Source organism: Cupressus sempervirens, chromosome 6 (assembly GCF_028749045.1).
Source record: "Cupressus sempervirens isolate cs-2001-9-10 chromosome 6, ASM2874904v1, whole genome shotgun sequence".
Taxonomy (NCBI): Eukaryota; Viridiplantae; Streptophyta; class Pinopsida; order Cupressales; family Cupressaceae; genus Cupressus; species Cupressus sempervirens.
In genome coordinates, this window is record NC_143123.1 from 74505869 (window position 1) to 74529218 (window position 23350).

Below are 23350 nucleotides of genomic sequence, written 5' to 3' on the forward strand. Positions count from 1 at the left end.
CAATGATATAGTGGAGAGGAATTTTTCTAAGATGTTTTCTCGGTTGGATGCTAGATTGGTTGATCAAGCTAAGAAGGTCAAGGTGGCAAAGTTTGATTTTGTTGATCAGTTTGTGGAGTCTGATACAAAACCTGTAGAATAGCTAGAAGTTGTTGCTAAAGATATTCCTAACCTTGTTGATGCTGGGATGGACATTGGTTTTCATGATTAGTTGGATGAGTCTGACATGGAAATTGCAGAGCACTTGGTCAATCTGGTTGCTATTGGTGGTGAGTTGTGTGTTGCAGAGCATCTTGTTGTAAGCAATGAGAGGGTTTGTGTTAAGAGTTTGGCATGTGTTGATGGAGATCTTCATGTTGCTAATGATGTGGATTTTGTGGCTGATATGGAGTTTGTTGCTGCTGGTTTGGATTCACTAGTTGTTGTTGTGGATGAGGATTTGATGTTGAAGCATTATGTTCAGTTTGTTCTTGGGAGTGAGCATGCTGATTGGATGGTTGAGATTTTGGTGTTTGATAGAATAATGTGGATGTAGATGATGTGTAGATTGGTTTTCTTATCCCTATTGGAGTGGAAGCCTTTGGTGAAGATGAAGTTGGTTGTTGCTCTTTCTTTGGGCATCAAAGTGTGGGACACACTTTTCTATTTACCTGAGGAGTCTGATGCAGGAGCATCTTGGATTTACTTGGTGACTACTTTGGAGTACACTAGGAGCTTAGCATGGTCTTGTTTTCTTGCCATGGTCTTGGTTACTCGACATGGTCTTTAGCTGCTTGGCATGGTCTGGAAATTTGGTGCATGTTGCAAGTCGTGTAACTAATTTTCTATAATTAGTTAGAGGAATAAAAATTTTAGGAATTGAAGAGAGCCTAGATTTCTATCTACAATTCAAAGCATGAGTTCTAATTCATCTAGAGCTAGGAGATATCACAATTTTACCAAGACATCAATTTTTGGAATTTAATTGTTGTAGGAGGCCAACTTTGGCATTTAATTTATGTATTTGTATTTGATTTGTGTTCTGGGCCAACCTATGGCTTAGATTGGTATAAGTAGGAGTTGTGGGAAAGTCTTTAGGCATTATTCATCCATCGTGGAGAAGTCAAGGAGCTTGGAAGAGTGAATTTGGAGAAGAGCTAGTAGCTGCGGCTTGGAAAACAAGGAGATTTCTTGGTGGGCTTGTAGGCACAAGTTAAGATCTTCCTTGGAGGTTTCTACCAAAGTGTGGATCTAGACTAGCTAGGGTTTGGGATTAGATCTTGAGGGATCTTGCAGAATTATTACTCACTTTGTATTTGGCCGTAATCGGGAAGGCCTTATAGCCCGACACATTGCATGTAATTAGTTATATATATTTATGAATTAAGAATTGTAAGTTGGTATCAGATCTAGAATTATTTCTTCTTGTTATTGTGTTCCCGCTGCATGGTTTTTTTTTCCCCATTGCATCAATTAATCAGAAGGAAAACCCCAGTGGGGATGGTACCCGATCAATGATGTACTAATATAAAAGTTCCTTGTAAGAGGATGGAATTTATTACAAGAAAATGAAATAAATTCAATAAATATTAGTCCTTGTTAGGATATTCCAACCCTATTAAGAGTTAAAGATGTGAGAAGGACCCACTATCCAAACATCTTTAGGAAAAGACTACCGAAAACACTGTCCAATTTATCTATATATTAGTCCTTGTAGAATAATAGAAATAAAATAACTGAAACTCCTCCATCCTCTTGAATGGACAAAACCTCTTTTACATCTCAATACCATATCACTAACTTCACATCCAATAATCCCTTGGATCACTTATATGCATTTATCAAATTTGTATATCACTTCTTTACATACAATAGAATTCTAATTTCATCCATACATCACACTCTTCTCCATAAGGAAGATAAACTTCCTTTATACTATATCCTCAAAATAGTTTCTTGAGTCGGCCTTGAGACTTTCCCAATTAGTCACAATAGGACTTCATTAAGATATTACAAAAGATTACATCTTTTTACAATTACAATACACTATCGACTCACAACCTTTACAACTTCTTCCACATGTAACCTTTTATCTTGCACACTCACTAATGCCATCATCATGCTATCTATTATCATTGTCTAACTTCACTCATTACAATTCTACAAGAGATACTATCCACTCATCAAAAACCACTTGTCGGGTACTCTGTCTATACACTATCCTTTGTAATTCTTAAATAACTTAGATGTCTTCAACTGTCTATATGCACACTTTTTCATTTAATCATGACACAATGTATAATATATCCTCAGTTATTCTTGACTTCATCCTCAATACATAGTTTGTACAACCTCATTCTCTATCTTCTACCCTGCCAGTCTTTGTAGAAATAATAAAATGTTGAAATAAACGATGAACATAGTCATGAATGAAACATGTCAATCATGCTAACAAACTCTCCAATACTTAGGATACTTCCCCAAAGAAATACCATCAGCATTCATGCTAAAAATCTCCCCATTTATCATTGATGACAGCATAGATGAAAAAAAATCAAAGTTCCAAGAATACCAAATCCAACACTATTGTTGGTGCTACTGCTCTCTTTATTTCAAATCCTCTTCATCAATAAATTATGAAAATTATAGGAACACCTCTCCATCTATGATTTCTCATTCTTAGGATTGAAATTAATTGTTCGCACTCTAACTCATAGGAACGATTCTACTTCTATGCTTTCTTATTTGTACATGGATGGGAATCAATCGTTCATACTTCTCCCCTATTGAAAAAACCAATGTATTTCTCCCCATTGACATCAATATACTTATGAACAGTTCTCTTCCATACATACATCTTCCACTTACTAGCCTCTACTCCAAGTCTTCAACCAGCTCAAGTATCCAAGGACACTATTCTATACCAACTACCAAGAGTCCTTAATGACTATACCCATAAAAAATACTCCCCATACCAGAAGCATCAAAATTTAGTCCAAATAAAAAATATTGCTTTGTACTATTGGACAGATGCACTCTCTGCATCATTTACTTAGATGTAGGTAGGGGAATAACCCCAAGGATACCTCACAAATACTCAAATTTATCTTTAGACAAAGGCCTTATAAAGATATTTTCAATCTGCTCTTTTGTAATAACATATTCCAATTTGATTTCTTAGAATGTAACATAGGATTCTTAGACATACTTACTGAGCTTGTGTTATCATAATGTATGATAACAAGTTCCATAAAATCTATCCCAATATCCTTCAACCTCTTCTTCATCCACATAATCTGATTATAATTGTTTGTTGCTACTACATACTATATTTTTTTCTACTTTGTGAGATACAATCTCATTTCTTGCTTAGTCAAGAAACCAATCTTTCTTTAGGGAACAATGCTCCATCACTAGTGCTCTTTCTATCATTCATACTACCTACCCAATATACATTAGTATATGCACACAAAGTAAAACCACTTGATCTATCATACCACAAACCAAAATCAGGTGTATCCTTCAATTATCTAAATATTCTCTTACTATTGCATAATGTGCTTCTCTAGGATCTTCTTGAAATCTTGTTGCTTTACCAACTACGTTTTCTATATCTAGTTTGGTGTGAGTCAACTATTACAAACCTTATATCATGGATTTGTACTTCTTCTTCTCAATAGTAAGCATCTCATCTTTTCTAGATAACTTGTAACTAGTTATCATTGGTGTACAAATAGGCTTATAACTTTCCAAGCCAAATCTTTTCAACAAGTCTTTCAAATACTTAGTTTGTGATATGAAAATACCATCACTATTCTAGACAATCTGTACACCTAAGAAATACTTTATTTCACTAATCATACTCATCTCAAATTCATTCTTTATTTCATCAAAAAATTTGTCACTTGCTTCATCATTACCTCCAAAGATTATGTCATCCACAAATATCACAATAATAAAAAATCCATTCTAAATTTATTTCAAATAAAAATTACTATGTGTCATACCTTTAGCAAATCCCAACTTTTCTAAATACTTGTCCAATCTCACATACCAAGTTCTAGGTGCTTGTTGTAGACCATATTATGATTTCTTCAATCTACATACCATATCCTTTTCTTTTGTCAAAGGAAATCCTTCAAGTTGCTCAATGCAAACTTCTTCTTCAAGTTCTCCACTTAGAAATGTTGACTTTACATCCATCTAATACACTCTAAACTTCTTACCTACTGCATAAGCCAAGAACATTGTTACTTCTTCAATTCTAGAAATAGGGGCAAATATCTCTTCATAATCTATACCTTCTTTCTTTATTTCTCACTTCACCTTGTTTATTCATCTTGTTTCTAAATACCCACTTAGTTCCTATTACATTCTTGTCTTTAGGTCTAGGAACCAATTTCCATGTCTCATTCTTCACAATATGATGTAGTTCTTCCTTCATTTCTTGAATCTAATGGTCATCCTTGCATTCCTCATCTACATTTTTTGGTTCAGATTGAGAAATCAAACACAATTCTTCATGTATTATGTTTCTTTTCATAACTCCATTTTCTTTGCTTCCTATAATTTGATTAGTAGGGTGATTCTTATTGGAAATACAATAGTGAAACTAAACTCTGAGAGGGGGGGGAGGGGAGGGCGGGGGGGGGTTGAATTAGTCCTTCAAAACCTTAACCATAAATTCATTCACCACACATCCATCTCACAATTTTCATATAAATTGAAATAGCTAGCTGAACATATTCATCCATAGTATGAAAGAAAATAAAATTCAACACATGTATGACAAAAGATATTTGGTTACCTAGAAACCCTCCAATGAGAAGGTAAAAATGGGGTGGGGATGACACCCAAAAATCTTCACTACTGCAGTAATAAAGTGTATCTAATGAAGGCTACAATGTTTAATCATAAACTATGATCTACCTTGTGAAAGGTATGCCCTATTAAAAGCTTACAAGATTTTTAGATCTTGCCCTATTAAAGGATTTCAACACCCTATTAGAAGTGTACCTGATTAAAAGGATTTAACTTACAATGAAGTAAGCACCTTGTTAAAGGATTTGCAACATCCTATTAGGACTACTATATAAGAGATTTAACTAATTCACCCATTAGAATGTCTCAGCAATGATCCTATGGTTAGCACTCTGCTACTAGATAATAGATCACCTCTTCCTGATGTGTACTTGATCCGCTCTGATTAGATACATCTCTTCTCTCCTCTAACTTCTTTCCTCTATTCTCGTCTAACTGATTTTGCAATGTATCTCAATTTACAACTCCTTAGCCACCATGAATGCTTTGTTTTTTTATGTAAACTTCTCTCTTTGCCCCTTCCACTCTTTTTCCACACAGACAATGTTTAGGGTTTGTCTTCCTTAAGAAGACCTAGGTGACTTAGGGTTAGGTATGAATCAACAATTTTGATTCCTTCAATTGATTGGTTGCATGTACTGCATCCTCAATATAGATTCATCCTTATCATCTAAAATTGAAAAACAATCCTTAAGTCAGCTCAAAAATTGGTTTACATAGAAGTTTGTACCATTACAAACAACTATGTCCAAAACTAATTTCTCAGCACTTGAAGTGTCTGATTCTTGATATCTACTATCTCTTCAATGTTGTAACTCAACCTCTGAATGACTCAACATCTATTGATCACTCGACATCTAAATGATTTGGCACTTACTATCTTCTTGACACTTACTAGTTCCTCAGCATATACTATATATATCTCGCTCAACATACACTATCTGATAACTTATGCTTGGCATACATTACTTTTTCACCATGAAAAAAGAAAATGATGTAAGTGTATTGTCACTCATATCTCAAAATCAATTTGAGATTAACAATATCCCCCTTTGACGTGAGTGGCAAAAACACTTGGTCATGCATGAATAACCTTAGCTCTTGAGCATAACTTAGATAATATCCATATTTTACTTGGTTTACATACAAAATTTTGCAAAACTTATAACTCATCAGTCTTACTGCAAAATTCTATAACTTCCCTTGAGTTGATTGTTCCATTCTGAATCTGAAACTGCATACTCCTACTCAGTAGATCTGTTGTGCTAGCTATGTCTCTGTTTGGTCTCCCAAAAAAATTGTCTCTCCTTCCATGCATTCTCCCCCTTTCTTCATTCTCTCCCCATTCATTTATTCTACCCCTTTTGAAACTTATTTCATGGGTTGTTCATGACTTATTTGTTTGTCCAAGAAATATTTGTGGACCTCTTTCATTATCTTCAGTGATGCATCCTAGCTATCACATGCAACCTCTAGATATTTTATCTATATGTCTAACTCAACAACAAGGGTGACTAAACCTTCATGTGTAGAAAGATGGGGAATCTTTCTTCAATAATGTCTCTGCATAGGCTAGTTCCTTGTGTAACACCTCCATGTGAGGGGTTAACATGGACTGGATTTTGATTAGTGTAGCCCTATTATTTGCATCTTGAGCATCTAAACCTACTAACTAACCTTGTGCTAATAATAAATTCCTAAAATGAGACTAACTTTGATTAGGAGATTGTTTTAGGATGGTACTTTTTTTCTTCAAATCTTCCTCTAGATGGTCAATATATCTCTGTACTTCTTGTGTGAACAAGGGAACATCACACAACTTGGTGTAAAGAGAGAAAATGTTCTCTAGCATCTTATTCACACCCTCAATCTTGGTTGCTAATTGAACCTGGTGTAGTGTAATGACACTAGATGTTTGTTCATCTACCTTTCATTTGAAATTTCTTCTCAAACCATTCCATTAATTTGACATTAGAATCTAGGTCTTCATGATTGATCTTTTCCACAATATTTTCCAATTACTCAATGATTGGCTTAGCTTCATCAGGTGTAGGTAGGCTAAATGCATCAGGAAATATGTTCTTGATATCATCAAGTGCTTTTTTATGTCTATTCTCCCTTTTAAGCACTTCTTGGTGTTTCTTCCTTGCCAAAGCATCCTAAAATATTCTCATTTGTTCTATTGTGATTATTGTAAGATCAGACTTTGGCAACTTAATCACCTCATCTAAGTTGATGTCACCATAGGATGTCACCACATCAACCTTAGATGTGATATGACTTGGCCTTAATGCTTGCAATGGTGTAGATTTAGTACTTGGCCTATGAAGTACTTAACTAGGAGTAGGAGTAGTAGTTTCTAGTAAGCTAACCAATGTCTCCATTACTATCACTTCCTCTAGCTTCATAGTGAAGTCTAAATCTTTATTCCTATCCTACTCTATTTCCTTAATTTCTACTCTACCTTGTGCTTGTGGTGTAGGTGTAGAACTGGCTTCCTGACCTATTTGGATTGGTGTCCCTTTTTGCTCAATTATTGTAATTGCTAGTACTGAAACATTTTGTACCTTAATGTTGACATGTGAGGACATCGTGTCCTTCCTTTTATATACTACAATATAAATTGTAGGTTTCACTTCTTTATATTGAGAGGGGGCAATGGATAATGCTTGTATTTTCTCTCCTTCAGATGCTAATTTTTCCTTCTTAATCTCATCTACACTGACCAACACAGGATGACTTTATAATTGTGCCTTGGTGGTGGAATTAGCTAGTATCTTATACATATCCTCCTTTGATAGGGGATTGATCTTCTAAATGGTAGTGTCAGAAACATCCTTAACCTTTACTATATATGCCTTTGGACTTTCACTCGACATGTGTACTTCTGGTATACTCTAGTCTTGTTGTTTCTCTTCCTTAGCTATTTTCCTCTATAGTGCCTTCCCCATGTACTTCCATTACAAATTCTTCATTTGTTACTTCAACTACATCTTCTTCTTCTTTTTCTTCACCTACTTCCTTAGGTTCCTTCTCAATAGCCTTTTGTGTTGTCAGCCCATAGATCATTTTCCATAAGTGTGTGATTTGCTAAACAACATCTTTAATTTTGTTTTGTAAGATATTAACGACTTGGTACTTTGGAGAAAATCTTCCTTTATACTTTTTAATTGCCTTTTTCATTTCAGATTTGTCCAAGTCTAGCATCACTCTAGCAAGTGCAGTCTCTCTAATATTTCTCTTGGTTATGAGACTATATTGCCACCTTTTCTCAACTCTATCACATAGGTCATTCGGTAAAGAGTTGGGAATCTCAATTGGAGTCTTCTTGAATATTTCCATCATGGCATATACATATTCTTCTGCTTTATTCTTTTCTATCTTCCCAAGTTTATCAAACTCAAAATGTGTAAATCCACTTAAGTCAACATTATTCTTGATATTTTCACAAAAGTTCTCCAAATCAAAAGAGGGACTATGACTTACCACTTAGAATTGGTTGTTTTCATCTAACTCAGTCCTTTCCTCATTTGACTTAGCTAGGGCAACATATTTCCTTCTTTTCTTTTTCTCAATTTCATTTTCTTTTTTAGTTGTGCTAACTCTCTTACCTTTAGGCTTCTGAACTTCCTGAGTCTTCTTGGTAGTAGCTCTTGTGCTTTCCCTCATAACATGAACTATAGGCTTTTTCTTGTGAAGGTTTCACAACCTTTTTAAGTTTTCTTTCTACTAGATTCTTTTATTTTCTCTTCTTTTCTTCTATGGCAATAGGTGCTTCATTGGCTTCTCCCTCGCACCTTCATCAATTTCTACTTCTTCTTCTCCTTGGTCCTCACCTTGACCTTGTGTGAGAGAAAGTGGTTCTTGGGCAGGTGCATCTTCGTTATCTTCATTATCTTCTTCCTCTTAATCTCCTTCTACCCCTTCACCAAATTGTTCCTTGAGCTTCTTCACAAGATTTTTCTTCTTCCTCATCACATAAGTTTTCTTTAAGTCCATTGTGATATTTGACTTTGCTACATCATAATTTCCAAAAGCAATAGCATTCTTATCTACTTTTTCTTCCAGTAGAGTAGTGACTGTTGTAGATGCCTCATCAACATTAATCTCATAAGGAAATGGCCTAAGCCATCTCACCCTTGGAACAATAGCTCTAACATAAGTAAAATCAACATCGACTAGGAAACAAACATCATTGAAATTATCCTCTACTAGTGATACTAGAATCCTAAGTCTTTGTTCCATTGAATTCCTAATGTCTTAAAAATAACTAGTCATTACAGTCTCAAAATTATCTCCTAGTTGTTCTATAAATTTACCAATCTACATTGCAACTGACCTATTGGTCTTTGAAGCTACCTTCCCAAATAAGGGAAAAATATTCTACACTTAGAAAAATATACAAACAAGTATTGAACAAAATTTGCATTGTGCAATTTTTGTTTTCCTTATGGCTCCGAAGTTTTTAGATAGTTGTTGGAGTTGTAACTTGGCAAGGTCATTAGAATGGTCATTATTCACTATCTTGTAACCCAATTCCATAGCTATACATGGTACACTATTTAAGTTACTAGATTTAAAGAACTTATGTGCAAATATTCTCAATACAAATGCAATTAGGGGATCAGTAATTGTGTCTATGGGCATCCCTCTCTTGTTCCATAGTGCCCTTATATTCTTCTCAATTTCCTCTTTTGTATCACTCATCATAGTCTTAGGTCTATTAAGAGTTGGATACCCTATCACTCTATGAATAATAATTTCTGTGATTTTTATAGGGCCATCCTCCAACCATACAAAATTTTCATGAATTCTACTAAGATCAATCTTAATTCATTATGTCTTGAACATGTTTGAAAAATCTAGGGCACTAGTTAACCCTTTTCTCTCTACAACCTTGTATTCTTCATTCATTACTCCATTCTCACACAATTTTCCATATAATTATCTTATTTCTATGTCTCCAATGCTTCAAACCTTACAAGTGTAGCAACACCTTACATCTTGTATCATCAAAACTTGTGGTGGTATCATAGGTAATGTACCAAATGAGTCTCCTTTATATGAAATGTCAGGAATTTCCTAGAAATGTGGTTGTTTGATCTCATTAATTATCAATTGAACATTTAAAACTTTCTTTCCTTCCTTAACCATAGCAATATAAGAGCTAGATGCCATAACAACAACTAGGTTTTGCATAAATCCAAACAACGTAGCTCAACACATGATAAATACCTTAAAAAATATGATGAATGGTGTCAAGTAACAATTGAATTCAATATGAATACACTTGAATCAATTTCTCCAATTCACCTAAATCTCTTCGTGCTCTCTTCAATCTCAAATAATTGCAAATGAGTAAAAAAGTGACCATATAGCCCTTAAAACTTCACAATTAATGCTTAGTGCTTACACAACTGTAAGCTTGGCTCTAATAGAAATTTTGACTCACTCAAGTTCCATGAAATTCCTACTACATTTAGCAACCAAAGTGAGCTCAACCAACACTATCACCCACTATAATTTAGAAACAACTAACTTTCACTCGGCAACCATACTAAAAATTTTCATGCTCGGCAACAACATGAATACTTATAGATTTCTTCTAAGTTATAACCAGTGCTTTGCATCTTACTTCATGCATATATGATCTTTTCATAACTAAATCCTTAGAACTGATGTCTAATTTAACTTTGAAATATCAATCCCTCACATACCTCTTAATTGGCTAGTTGGGGGTGGTGTGATCACCTAATCTATTCGATGAAGTGACCCCATCTAAACTTAATGTGATGCAATCTTCCTTCTTTTTTCCATGTCTTTTTCATCTGCACTTGGACTTCTTTAACATCAACCTTTCCTTTTCCTTTATTGAATTCACTACTAGGTGTTTTTGACCTTGTTGGACAATTTTTGCTTATGTGACTAGTCTTCAAACAACTAAAACATGTAGTTTGACTCAACCATCTTTTTTAGTCACTTCTAAAATGTTTTTGAATGCAATTTGCAGCAACATGGCCATGCTCTTGATAATAGTGACAACTATACCTTGTATTGTAATGCCAATTGTAGGTTCTATTAGTATGGTTTACATTAGCTTGCTTGTTTGATGACCAGTTAGGCTTTGATCTACCATATGATCTATTTCCATAATTCTTACAGTTGTAGCACTAACCTTCAAATTTTTGTGTGCTTGATGTCTTGCTCTTGCATTCATGTTCTTGATGTCTTTTTTTTTTTGCACTTGTGGTTGTTACCCAAGAATTTATTCTTAGGGTTATGATTTACATTGTTGCTCCTACAAACATTTTTTGTATGACCTATCTTTCCACAATTATGAAAAGTAGGCATGTAGTTCTTACCTTTTTTGTTCCTTTGTTCACCACTTTTGGACGATTCTCCTTCTTTAGTACTAACACCCAATCTAGTAGTATCACTGTTAGATCTAGGAAATCTCATCAATTGCTCAAAATACTTGATGGCTTAACTAGGTCTATTGAAACTTTCAACAAATTCTTCTTTTCTTTTTAGATCATTTCTTATTTGTTCATTTTGTAACCTTTGTGTTGTGATCTCAAAGTCCTTTCCATTCAATTCATGTTTGGAAAACAACATTTGATTCAATGTTTCCAGTTGCATGTGAGAAATCCTATTCATTTTTGATGTCTTCTCTTCCAGTCTATTGGTTAGTATCCTTTTGTCATCTTCTATCATGATTTTTTCTTCTTCAACTTTCTTTTTCTGCTCAGTCACCTCACAGAGAAATATTGATTGGACTTCTTGTTCTCTCTTAAGATTTATGACCTCTTTAGGTACAAAACCATTCTTTTCCATCAGATTTGCAACTATTGCTTCAAATTCACTTGTGTTTACATCTACAAATAATTTAGTAGTGTCAATCTCTTTGTATTATGTGTCATTCTCTTCAATAGCTATCCCTTTCCTTTTCTTTAATGAGCACTTCAACTTATCTCTTACTTCATTCAACTAATGTAGGGTAAGTTGGATTTAAATCTTTTGATTCTCAATAGTTTTTCCCAATGAGAAGGTAAAAATGGGGTGGGGATGACACCCACAAATCTTCACTACTGTAGTAATAAAGTGTATTTGTTGTTTCTGAATAACCACATAGTTCCTATAACATTCTTGTCTTTAGGTCTAGGAACCAATTTCCATGTCTCATTCTTCATAATATGATGTAGTTCTTCCTTCATTTCTTGAATCTAATGATCATCCTTGCATGGATCATCTACATTTTTTTATTCAAATTGAGAAATCAAACACAATTCTTCATGTATTATGTTCTTGTCATAACTCCTTTTTCTTTGCCTCCTGTAATCTTATTAGCAGGGTGATTCTTTGTCACATTCCTATTAGATGTAGGTGTTACTATTTCAATTCTTACTTCTTCTCTAGCTTTAGATCTTGGTTCATCTCTTTGTTCAACAACTTGAACATCATTATACAAATCAACATTAGTCCCACAAAAAACTTCAACATTTTTTGTAATAGGTTTAGGATTAGTTTTTTCTTCATGAGAATTATAATCCAACATTCTTTCTTTAACTCAAAACTTTTCATCCACATTTACATTTGTGCACTCAATAATAATCATAGTTCTTTAATTGACACATCTATAAGATTTTCTTTTCAATGAATAACCAAGGAACATACCTTCATCACTTCTTGCATCAAACCTACCAATACCATCATCTCTCTTTATGTAGCACTTGCTTCCAAAAATTCTGAAATACTTCACTGAGGGTGCATGTCCAAACCATAAATCATAGGGATTTTTGTTTGTACCTTTTCTGATCTACACTCTATTCATTGTGTATACTATTGTGTTGACTACTTCTCTCCAAAATTTCTTTGATACATCATTCTAAAACATCATGGCTCTTACTACTGTTGTTATAAATCTATTGCTTCTTTCAATAATCTCATTTGTTTAGGGGTCTTAGGTGTTGATAGTTGTCTCTTGATGCAATTTATTTCACAAAAGGTTTTAAACTCATCCAAGGTAAAATCTCCACCTCTATCTAATATTAAACATTTTATCTTTACTCCAGATTCATTCTCAACTATATTCTTAAACAACTTAAACTTTTTAAATTCCTCATTCTTTTCTTTAAGAAACACTACCCACATCATCCTAGTGAAATTATCAACAAAAATCATGAACTACCTTTTACTATAGAATCCTCTTGTTCTAGTAGGACCACTCAAATTTGTATGAAAAATCTCCAATTTTTTTATGGGAGTGAAATTATTTTTAGGAAAAGAAACATTCTTATGCTTATCCATAACACATTCTTTGCACACAATATTAGTAGGCTTTACAATATTAGGTAAATCTCTGACAACAAATGTACTACTAGCCTTCACAATATTATCAAATTTTATATGAAAAAATATTGTATTCCATAACCAATTGTTATGCACCTTTGTGACCAAACATGTCATCTCTATAGGGTTCAATTGAAAAACATTGCCTTTGGATCTTGTTCTATTGTCAATCAACTTACCTTCTTTATCTTTGATAATGCATGTCTTTTTTTGTGAATTACAACTGATATCCTTTATCAACCAAGTGCCCAACACTCAATAGGTTATGCTTTAATCCATCAAAAAAATAGACATCGTCAGTATTAGTCTTTCCATCAAGAGTAATATATCCTATTCCCTTGATATAACAAATTGCATTCTTACCAACTTTGATAATCCCTCCATCAAGTCTATTGAATCTATTCATGTCACCAGTCATATGATGTGAAAAACCACTACCTATAATCCATTAAACTTTCTTTTCAACATGTGAAACTATGGATTTCTCTTCTCCAACTTCTTCTTTAATAGCTAAATATTCTAGCTCATCATCACTTTCACTCTAAACTCTCTCATCAAACTCATCATCTTCATTTGCATACAAACAATCTCTTGGCCTTCTATACTTGAAATTATTCTTATATTTTTTCTCTCTTTTAGGACACTTAGAAGAATAATGACCAAATTCATTGGGAGTTCAAAATTTAAATATTCTCTTATTGTTTGGTTCTCTCATTACAAGAAGGGAAATCCATTCTTTTATTCTTCTATCCTCCTTAGATCTAGATCTGTTGCTGCTAGCATAGTCTCTGCTAGTGCTTGCACTTCTTGACAAGGAAGGGTGAACACTTAATGCACTAAAAGTAGTTTCCACTCTTGGAAATTCTCCAGATTTCCTAAAGCTCACTTCTCTTGCTTCTAATCTTCTAAGTAGAGTCTCTTTGGAAAACTTCTCAGTGTAAGGTATTACTTGCCCAATCAGTTGCACTATCTGTCTAAATGGTGGAGTCAAAATTTTCAAGATCTTCCATATAATCTCATCTTCATCTCTAGATCCATTGCAAGACTTAATTCTTGGAATAGTTTTTGATATTTTACCAATATAGCTTCTTATAGATTCATCTTCCATCATTTTAGCATCTAGAAAAAAAACATATCCAATCATGTAATCTAACTCTTTTAGCATGATTATCACCTTCAAAAGTTGATTCTAAAGCTTTCCAAATTTCATGAGATATCTCTAAGTATTTTACCTAACTGTATCCATTCTCAAGAAGAGAAGGAAATAATACTTCTCTAGCAAACATATTGCACATAAAAAAATATCTTTTAGCTTCACTACAATTTTCAAGTTTTCTTTCTTTGATTAGCTCATACATTTATCAACCTATTCTTAACCATGTGATCAATATAAATAGAAACCATAAGAATATAGACATACACAATAACACCATATATGTTAACTAGTGAAACAATTGATCAAAGGGAAAACTCTGGTGGGAATGGCACCCAATAAATAATGTACTAATATAAAAGTTCTTTGTAAGAGGATGGACTCTACTAGGAGCCAACAAAATACATTTAGTACATATCATCCCCTGTTAGGAGCATTTGAATCCCAACTAGAAGATTAATACCCTATTAGGAATTGTGTGAACATTGCTAGGAGTTGAAGAAGGTAGAAGGACCCACTATCTAAATAGCTTTAGGGAAAGACCACCAGACACACTATCCAACTAATCTCAATAGTATTCCTTGTAGAATAACATAAATTAAATAACTTGAACTCCTCTATCCTCTTGACCAAACTAAACCTCATTCAAATCTCAAATCCAGATTGCCAACTTCACATCCAATAATCCCTTTGATTTCTTACACACACTTACCAAATTTTCATATCACTTGCTCACATATAATAGAATTCACACTTCATCCATGCATCACACTCTTCACCACATGGAAGATAACCTTCATTTATACCATATCCTCAAAATAATTCCTTGAGTTAGCCTTGAGGCTTTCCTAGTTAATTATAATAGGACTTCATTAAGATATTATAAAATATTACATCTTTTAAAAATTACAAAACACTATCGGCTCACAGTATTAACAACTTCTTACATAGACAACATCTAACCTTGTACATTCATTGACATCATCACCTTGTTGTCTACTATTAATATCTAACTTCACTCATCATGATTCTATCCCTATTAAGAGATACAATGCAATCATCAGAAACTACTTGTCAGGTACTCTCTTTGCATATTATTTTATGTAATTCTTGAATAACTCTCGCATGTCTTTGACTCTCTATATATACACACAATCACTTAATCATGACACAATGTAGAAAATATTCTCAACTACGCTTGACTTCATCCTCAATACATAGTTTGTACAACCTTGTTCTCTATCTGCTACTCTGCCAGTCTTTACAAAAATAATACTATGTTGACATCAATGAAAAACACAATCATGAATTCTACATGTCAATCATGCTAAAAAGAACTCTCCAATTCTTAGGATACTACCCCAAAGTAATACCATTAGCATTCATGCTAACAATTCCATGGTGATAGAATGGATGTTGATCTATGGATGAAACTTTGGTGGGTTGACTAGCAGGTTGCCACCCTATTAGACTATTTCACCACCATCTCTTGCAACAACTTTCTTAGTAGTTCACAATGGGGTGGGAACTCTACCAGGAAAGGTAATAACTCTTTTCTTTTTATCTTTTTTTTTTTAGTTTAATGCTAGTAGATATAGACCAAAAGTTATGTGGATCAATGATATTGTTGTTGCATTTCTTATGTCATTGCTTATGCTCTTGCAATGGCTTTGGAAATGTGATATTAGTGGGAGAGATGTTTCTACCACTAAGATTCTTCTCACTAATTGATTTGGGCTTGTTTAGTACTAACCCTTGGTTATGTTTTTTGTCTTTTGTTTTTGGTTTTTATTTTCTTTGTATCCTTGTGTATGTGTGTAGAGTTAGGACCCATAGTCATGGGTGCTTGTTCTCTTTCACTAAGAGATGTCCTATATCATTGAGATTCACCAAATTTTTCCCGTCTTCTTCTCTCTACTTTACTACAAGCATGGGTTGATCTACACTTTCACTAAAGTGGGGGCTAAATGTAACATCTTAAATTAGAAGCATTCCAATTTAATGAAGGTTTAGCACCTATTTAATGCAAGTTCATCATGTTCTCCTCCTCTTTCATTTCTTTCTTTCCTTTCCATCCTTTCTCCTAGGTGGAATTGGGACTAAACCCAATAGATCTTCTTTAAATCTCCTATTTTCATGGTGATAAGCTCGAGGTAGGATTTTTTTTCCTCTAGGTCCTTCCTTTCCACTTGGAATGCAATCTTGACACTAAAACCAAATTTCCTCAAATTCTAGGAATGATTTGTGGATTTTGAGACTTGTTTTGGGTCCCCAAATTGTCCTTGGGGTTTGTGCACATGACAATCAAGGGTGAATTGTACTCCTACTAGATTAGGGGTACACTATCCCTGTGATGGCCCAATCAGAGGCATACTACAACCTTGATTAGGCCTTATTTTGGTCATTTTTCTCTAGATCTTGTGTTTCAGACAATTGGGTAGAAACTCCTATGTCAATCACCCTGCATGAGTTACTTGATTTTGATCTCTATTTAAACCCTTTCATTTTCTTCATTTATCATCCATGATCATATCACAACATCTCTTCATCAAGTGTTCAAGCAACTGCATTCAAGAATTCAATCTCTCAAGTTCTCTTCAAGCATCCAAGGTATTCAAGATTCCCTCCATTGAAGATCAAAGGTTCATGCATTCAAACTATTGAAGGAGTGTATGCTAGATCTTCCATTGAATTTTCAATATTCAAGATCTCCCTTCATAAATTCAAGGTCCTTTGTTGCATCTTCTTTCATGTTCCATCAAAGGTGGATTTAAAGCACATACATTCAAGAAGGTTTTGGTTTCACTTTGATTTCCTTCTATGGTTTTTAAGGTTGAGTCAAATCCATTACATCTACATAGTTGATTACATCCCAAATTCAAGAGCATGTTCATAGATTTACATTCCTTCATTTTATATCTATCATCACTACTTGTTAGCATTCAATTTCAATCATTTAAATTTAAGGTTAATTCCCCTTTGATTTGCAAGTTTAGGATTTCACTTAGAAAAATAGGTTGTAGAGATGGATACCCTTTTTAGATTTCTTTAAAAATGTTAAATCAGAATCAACATTAGACATAGTTAATTAGGGTCATACTACACCCCTAATACACTAGATCACCCTTGAGAAATTGTCAAAAGATTTTTGGGTTTTATTCATCACACGTATTTCAGCCCAGATCTTATATTTATCTTGATTTCTACATAATTCAACATTATATTCTTAGGTTTTTTATCTAAAAGGTACTATACCTTCCTCTCCATTTCCATACTCTCCATCTCAAGCATTGCTTCATCTACATATTCTTTCCAAAAACCCTCTTAAGGTGGAGGTGGGAGGAAGCAAACCCATGTCATTCATTCTTCTTTTGTCACTAGCTATTAGGTCTCAACCTAATCTTATCCAAAAGGGGTGTATCCCCCTTCTTAGTTATGTGTGTGGGATTTTCTTCCATTTTCCTACACTCCAATTTCTACAAATAATCATATTTCCTATTAGTGTCAAAACTGTGTATAGAAATCAAGTTAGTATATTCCCCAAGTAGTGAAGGAGAAGTAAGTGAAAATTGTTGAGTATACCTGAGCTCAAGTATTCATTGACAAATTCTACTTATACCAAGATGAAGAGAAGATAGAGTTGACCAAGCACATATTTTACTGAGCTATAAAGAGGATGTTGATAAAATGTTTAATGAGTGAAAAAGAGACAACATCCTAGTATGAATTGACATTTATTCTAATGCAACACAAATCTATTGCAAAAGGAACAAAGTTTACATGAATCAAGGTAAAGATTTGAAAATATTTTATTGAAAAATGTTAATTGATTGTTTTTTATTAAAAGGTTGGAAGGACCAATGAAAATAAAGATATAAAGGAAGGAAATTATGGATGGTTCTAGAACCATTGATCATGATCAGAGAACAATTTCAGGAAGTTCTAAAACCCTAATCAGTTCAAGTTGAAAAATGAAGGACTAGTATAGAAAAAATTTAAGGGATTGAAGAGGAAATTCAATATAAAGATCAGAGATAGAGACCAATTTGGAATGAATTTAAAATCTATCATAGGAGTGATAATTAAAGAGTAGAAGAAAGATCTAACTAGGAAAGTAAGTTTTTTATTGTAAAGGTCATTTATGCTATTATTTAACCACTATAGTAGTTTTTAAAATCCTTTAAAAAGATAGACTTAACAATCTTATATATAATCTCTTAAATGAGGAAACACTTGAAGAGTATTGTAAAATCCTTGTAAAAGGTAGATCTATATAGGTCTTATTGTATACTCCTAACCGAGCAAGTCATTAGAAGTTCAACAAACATTGTAGTACTAACAAGGCAACCTCTTACTGTAGTAGTGATGGATTTGTGGGCACCATCCCCACTATAGTTTTCTCTTTGGCCAAGGGTTGCTATGATACCAAATGACTGTTTTATGTGTTATGTTCATGAGCTTATATGTTTTAGTTTGTGAATGATTAAATTAGTTATGATATTTTCATTTACAAAGTAATATGGTAAAAGACTAGTGATTATTGAGTTACTAAAGGTGAAAAGAGAAAGGTTTAAATTGTTTGAAGGTGAAAGTTTTAGTGGATATTGAATCACCCCCCGTCTTACCATCCTATATATCCTTACTATTCAAACACATACATGCATGAATAAATATTGTATCACATTCTAATAGCTCCATGGTGAATTTACATTCATTAATAAGATATACCCAAAATGCCAACAACTATTTTTTGTAATTGTTTCCTGCACATTGGCCTACTGCTAATATTCACCAAACACTTTTCAATTTAATCATAAATTTACATAAATAATAGATAATAGAGATATGATATCTAAAATCCCTAGGCTTCTTACAAGTAAGATCACATAGATAATACTATCACCAACTAACCTTGGTAAACTAATAATCAACCTATGATATAAAAAATTTATGTCTATCACAAACATAAAAACATTGTTGTCATCAATGACAAGGTAGTCATCAATAAAATATATCAAAATCTCATGCAAGTTCCAATAAAAGCCTTAATTCCTAACAATCTCCCCATTTTTCATTGATGACAACATATGGTGAAGAACCATCAATCCAAACATAATTAGTGGAATACAATTTTCTAAATATCCTCAACATATATAGTCTTCACCTATAAATATACCTTCACTTTGTCTATACCTTCATGATGAAGTGGTAATCCACTAATCTTCAACTCCTTCGACATTAATGGAAAAAGTACCAATATGCCAAATATAAACATATCTCATTGATCTTGTCCCATTCTAAAGTTCTCTACCCATTTGATGATGTTCTTCATCAAAGTGCCCATATTGGATCAAGCTAATCAACAACCAAAGACATGTCAAGTGCCAACAAATAATGTTATGAAAAAAATCATTATACAATAGCTCCAGGATTAGCCTTGCACCATGTGACCACTTCCCCTAAGGAAAAATACTAAGCATCACATCTAGATGACTAAATATGCTTTGAATACACTACACTAATGCAAATATCATTAATTACTTTGCACAAGGTAAGGCCATTAGCACAAACATACCTCTAAGGTACTCAAAAGTGCCTTTAGCTAATGGTATAGTGAATATATATGCTGCTTACTTTTTGTACTCAAATATTCCAACTTGATTTCCTTCTTAATGACTTTTTCTTTGAAACAAAGATACTTAATTGTAATATATAAATTGTACTAGTATTATCACAACACATTAGGTTCAAATAATGTAATACAATAGCTCTAGGATTAGCCCTGCACCATGTGACCACTTCCCCTAAGGAAAAATACTAAGCATCACATCTAGATGACTAAATATGCTTTGAATACACTACACTAATGCAAATATCATTAATTACTTTGCACAAGGTAAGGCCATTAGCACAAACATACCTCTAAGGTACTCAAAAGTGCCTTTAGCTAATGGTATAGTGAATATATATGCTGCTTACTTTTTGTACTCAAATATTCCAACTTAATTTCCTTCTTAGTGACTTTTTCTTTGAAACAAAGATACTTAATTGTAATATATAAATTGTACTAGTATTATCACAACACATTAGGTTCAAATAATGTAATACCAATATCCTTTAACATCTATTTCATCCACATTATCAAATTACAATTGTCTATTGTTTCTACCTATTTTTCTTTAACTATACACAATAAAATGAAATCTTGTTTGTTTCTCAACCACAATACTAATCTTCCTCCAAGAATAAATTATCTTCCAATGCTTATTTTTTTATCATCTACATTTCTCACCCAATCAACACCAATATAGCAAAACAATGCAAAGTAATTAGATCTTCTATACCATAATTTATATTCCAAAGTTACATTCAAGTATGTGAATATTATTTTTACTATTTAAAGATGTGATTCCTAGCTACATTAGAAATATCAGTCCTAGTATGTGTCAGATATTGTAAGGCCACCAATCATTGATCTATATATCTTGTTTAAACTATACTAGGGGAATCATAATTTTTTATTGATCTATATATTGCTTCTCTTCTCTTCTCGTCTTTTCTCTTCATTTGAATGGCATGAAAATGAAAGAAATTCAACCTTATACCTATCAAAGACCTAGCATTAAATGCTTTGTGCATGCAGCTGTAAAATTGACACTTGAAGGATTCAACATGACTCGGCTCCCATTGTATTTCATTTACTTAGCTTCCACTAGTTCTTCACTTCACTCAGCTTTTATTGTTAACTCAACATCTATTGGAGCTTTATTCAACATCTGAGGATAGTTCGGTAGTATTTGCAAAAAACTTTAGATTTTGGCCTGACATCTTTGCTCATGCATATTTCTTCCTTGTAGTACTCCTTTGTTCTTTGGATCTGATGTATGATTTAACTTTGTATATTAGTCCCATACACCTTTCTTTTGCTTAGTTGGATGAAGTGTGATCACTTGTCCTTTTGGGTGAAGTGATCCCTCCATCTGATGTACTGCTCTCATCTTTCTTCTTCCAAGCCTTGTTCATTTTCCCTCTTATTTTTTCCTCATCAACCTTGTCTTTTCCTTTGTTGACTTCTGTCTTGTGTGCTTTTGACTTTGTTGGGCAATTCTTGCTAATATGACCAGTCTTCAAGCAATCAAAACATGTAGTTTGGCATAGCCATCTACATAACTCCCTCTAAAATGTGTCTTTATGCAATTTTCAAGAATGTGTCCATACTCCTAACAATAGTGATAGCTATACCTAGTATTGTAATCCCAGTTGTAGTGACGTGCATGGTTGGTTCCTCTTGTAGGCTGATTAGGTGTCCACATAGGCTTTGATCTACATTCAAATGCTCTATGTCCATATTTTTTGCAGTTGTTGCAATGACCTTCAAATCTTGGTGTCCTCATGGTCTTGGTTCTACACTCATGTGCTTGATGTCCTTGCTTTTTGCACTTGTGAAAAAAGCTTGCATTGGTAAACTTATCATGCTAATGATTGTTCTTTCTCCTGCATAAATTAGAGGTATGTCCCTTTTTACCATAGAAATGACAAGTAAGTTTTGTATTTTTACCTTTGTTATTCATTTCTTCTATAGTCTTGGATAATTCTCCTTGTTTAGAGCTAGTGTAACTAAGTCTTGAAGTATCATTACTAGCCCTTGGTGATTTTAGTAGTTGCTCAAAGTACTTGATAGCCTCATTGGGTTTGTTGAAGCTTTCTACTACCTCCTTTTCTCTCTTCAATTCATTCTGCAATTGTTCATTCTGCATTCTTAGAGTGGAAATCTCAATATCCTTCACGTTTAGCTCATGATGAGCATTTATCATCTGACTTAAGGTGTCTAGCTACATGTTTGATATCCTTTCAAACTCAATTGTCTTCTCTCCAATCTATTGGTAATATTTATCTTGTCATCTTCTATCATGGCCTTGTCCTCAATGGCTCTCTTCTTTTGTTTAGTCATTTCACAAAGCATTATGGCTTGTGATTCTTGTTCAAGCTTGAGTAATTTGATTTCTTTAGCTTGTGCTCCATTTTTCTCCATCAGTTCTGCTATTGCTACATAAAATTCCTTGGAATCTTCATTTGAGAACACTTGTGTGGTATGAATCTCCTTTTAGTGCATGTCATTTTCAGCTATGGCTATCTCCTTCCTTCTTTTTAAGGACTTTCTCAATTCTTCTCTGGCTTCTTTCACTTTGTGTAGAGCTAGGTGTACATCAATCACCCGATTATCTATGATCTTTCCAAGTTTGAAGACTTCCATCTTCTAACCTTTTCTCTAAGCTATTAGGCTTCCCCTTGTGAGAACCTCTACTCTGATACCAATTGTTGGAATGTTCGAAATGGGAAGAGTACTTCTGAGAGGGGGGGGGGGGGGGGGGGGGGGGGGTGAATCAAAAGTACCACACTTTTAACCTTTTTCAATCCTTTAAACATAAAACTACATGCATGTAAGCATATAAATGAACATAAAGTAAACATATGTAATAACACATAACACCAGATTTGGTAACCTAGAAACCCTCCAATAATAAGAAGGTAAACTAGGGTGGGGATGATACCCAAAAAAATCATTGCAGTACTAAATGTTTTACCACTTCTGATGGTCTTTCTTGTGAAAGGCCTACCCTGTTAAAGGTTGTACACTGTATCAATAGTGGCCTAATTAGAGGATTTACAAACACTTTACATGAAGTGTCACCTTGTTAAAGGATTTACAATAGGCTATTAGATCCACCTAATGCAATAGGATTTTCAATCACCTTCTCCAAAGGTTATCCTACCTAGCTGTTAAGCTAACCTATCAATCTAGGATTTTGAACATCTAATACAATGACAAGAAAGTATTAGAACAATAAACATGATAGTATGCAATCTCTAATTGTTGGATTTAGGCACTTGATCTGTTCTTTTTTATCTTGATCCTCTAAGATCTGATATTTGATCATGTCCCTTATCTCTTGTGCTATTCTAATCAATTGAATAAGTAATTGCTGCTTTGTTCCTCTAAGTCTTTCTTCCTTCACACTGAATTTCACTATAATATCCCCATATACT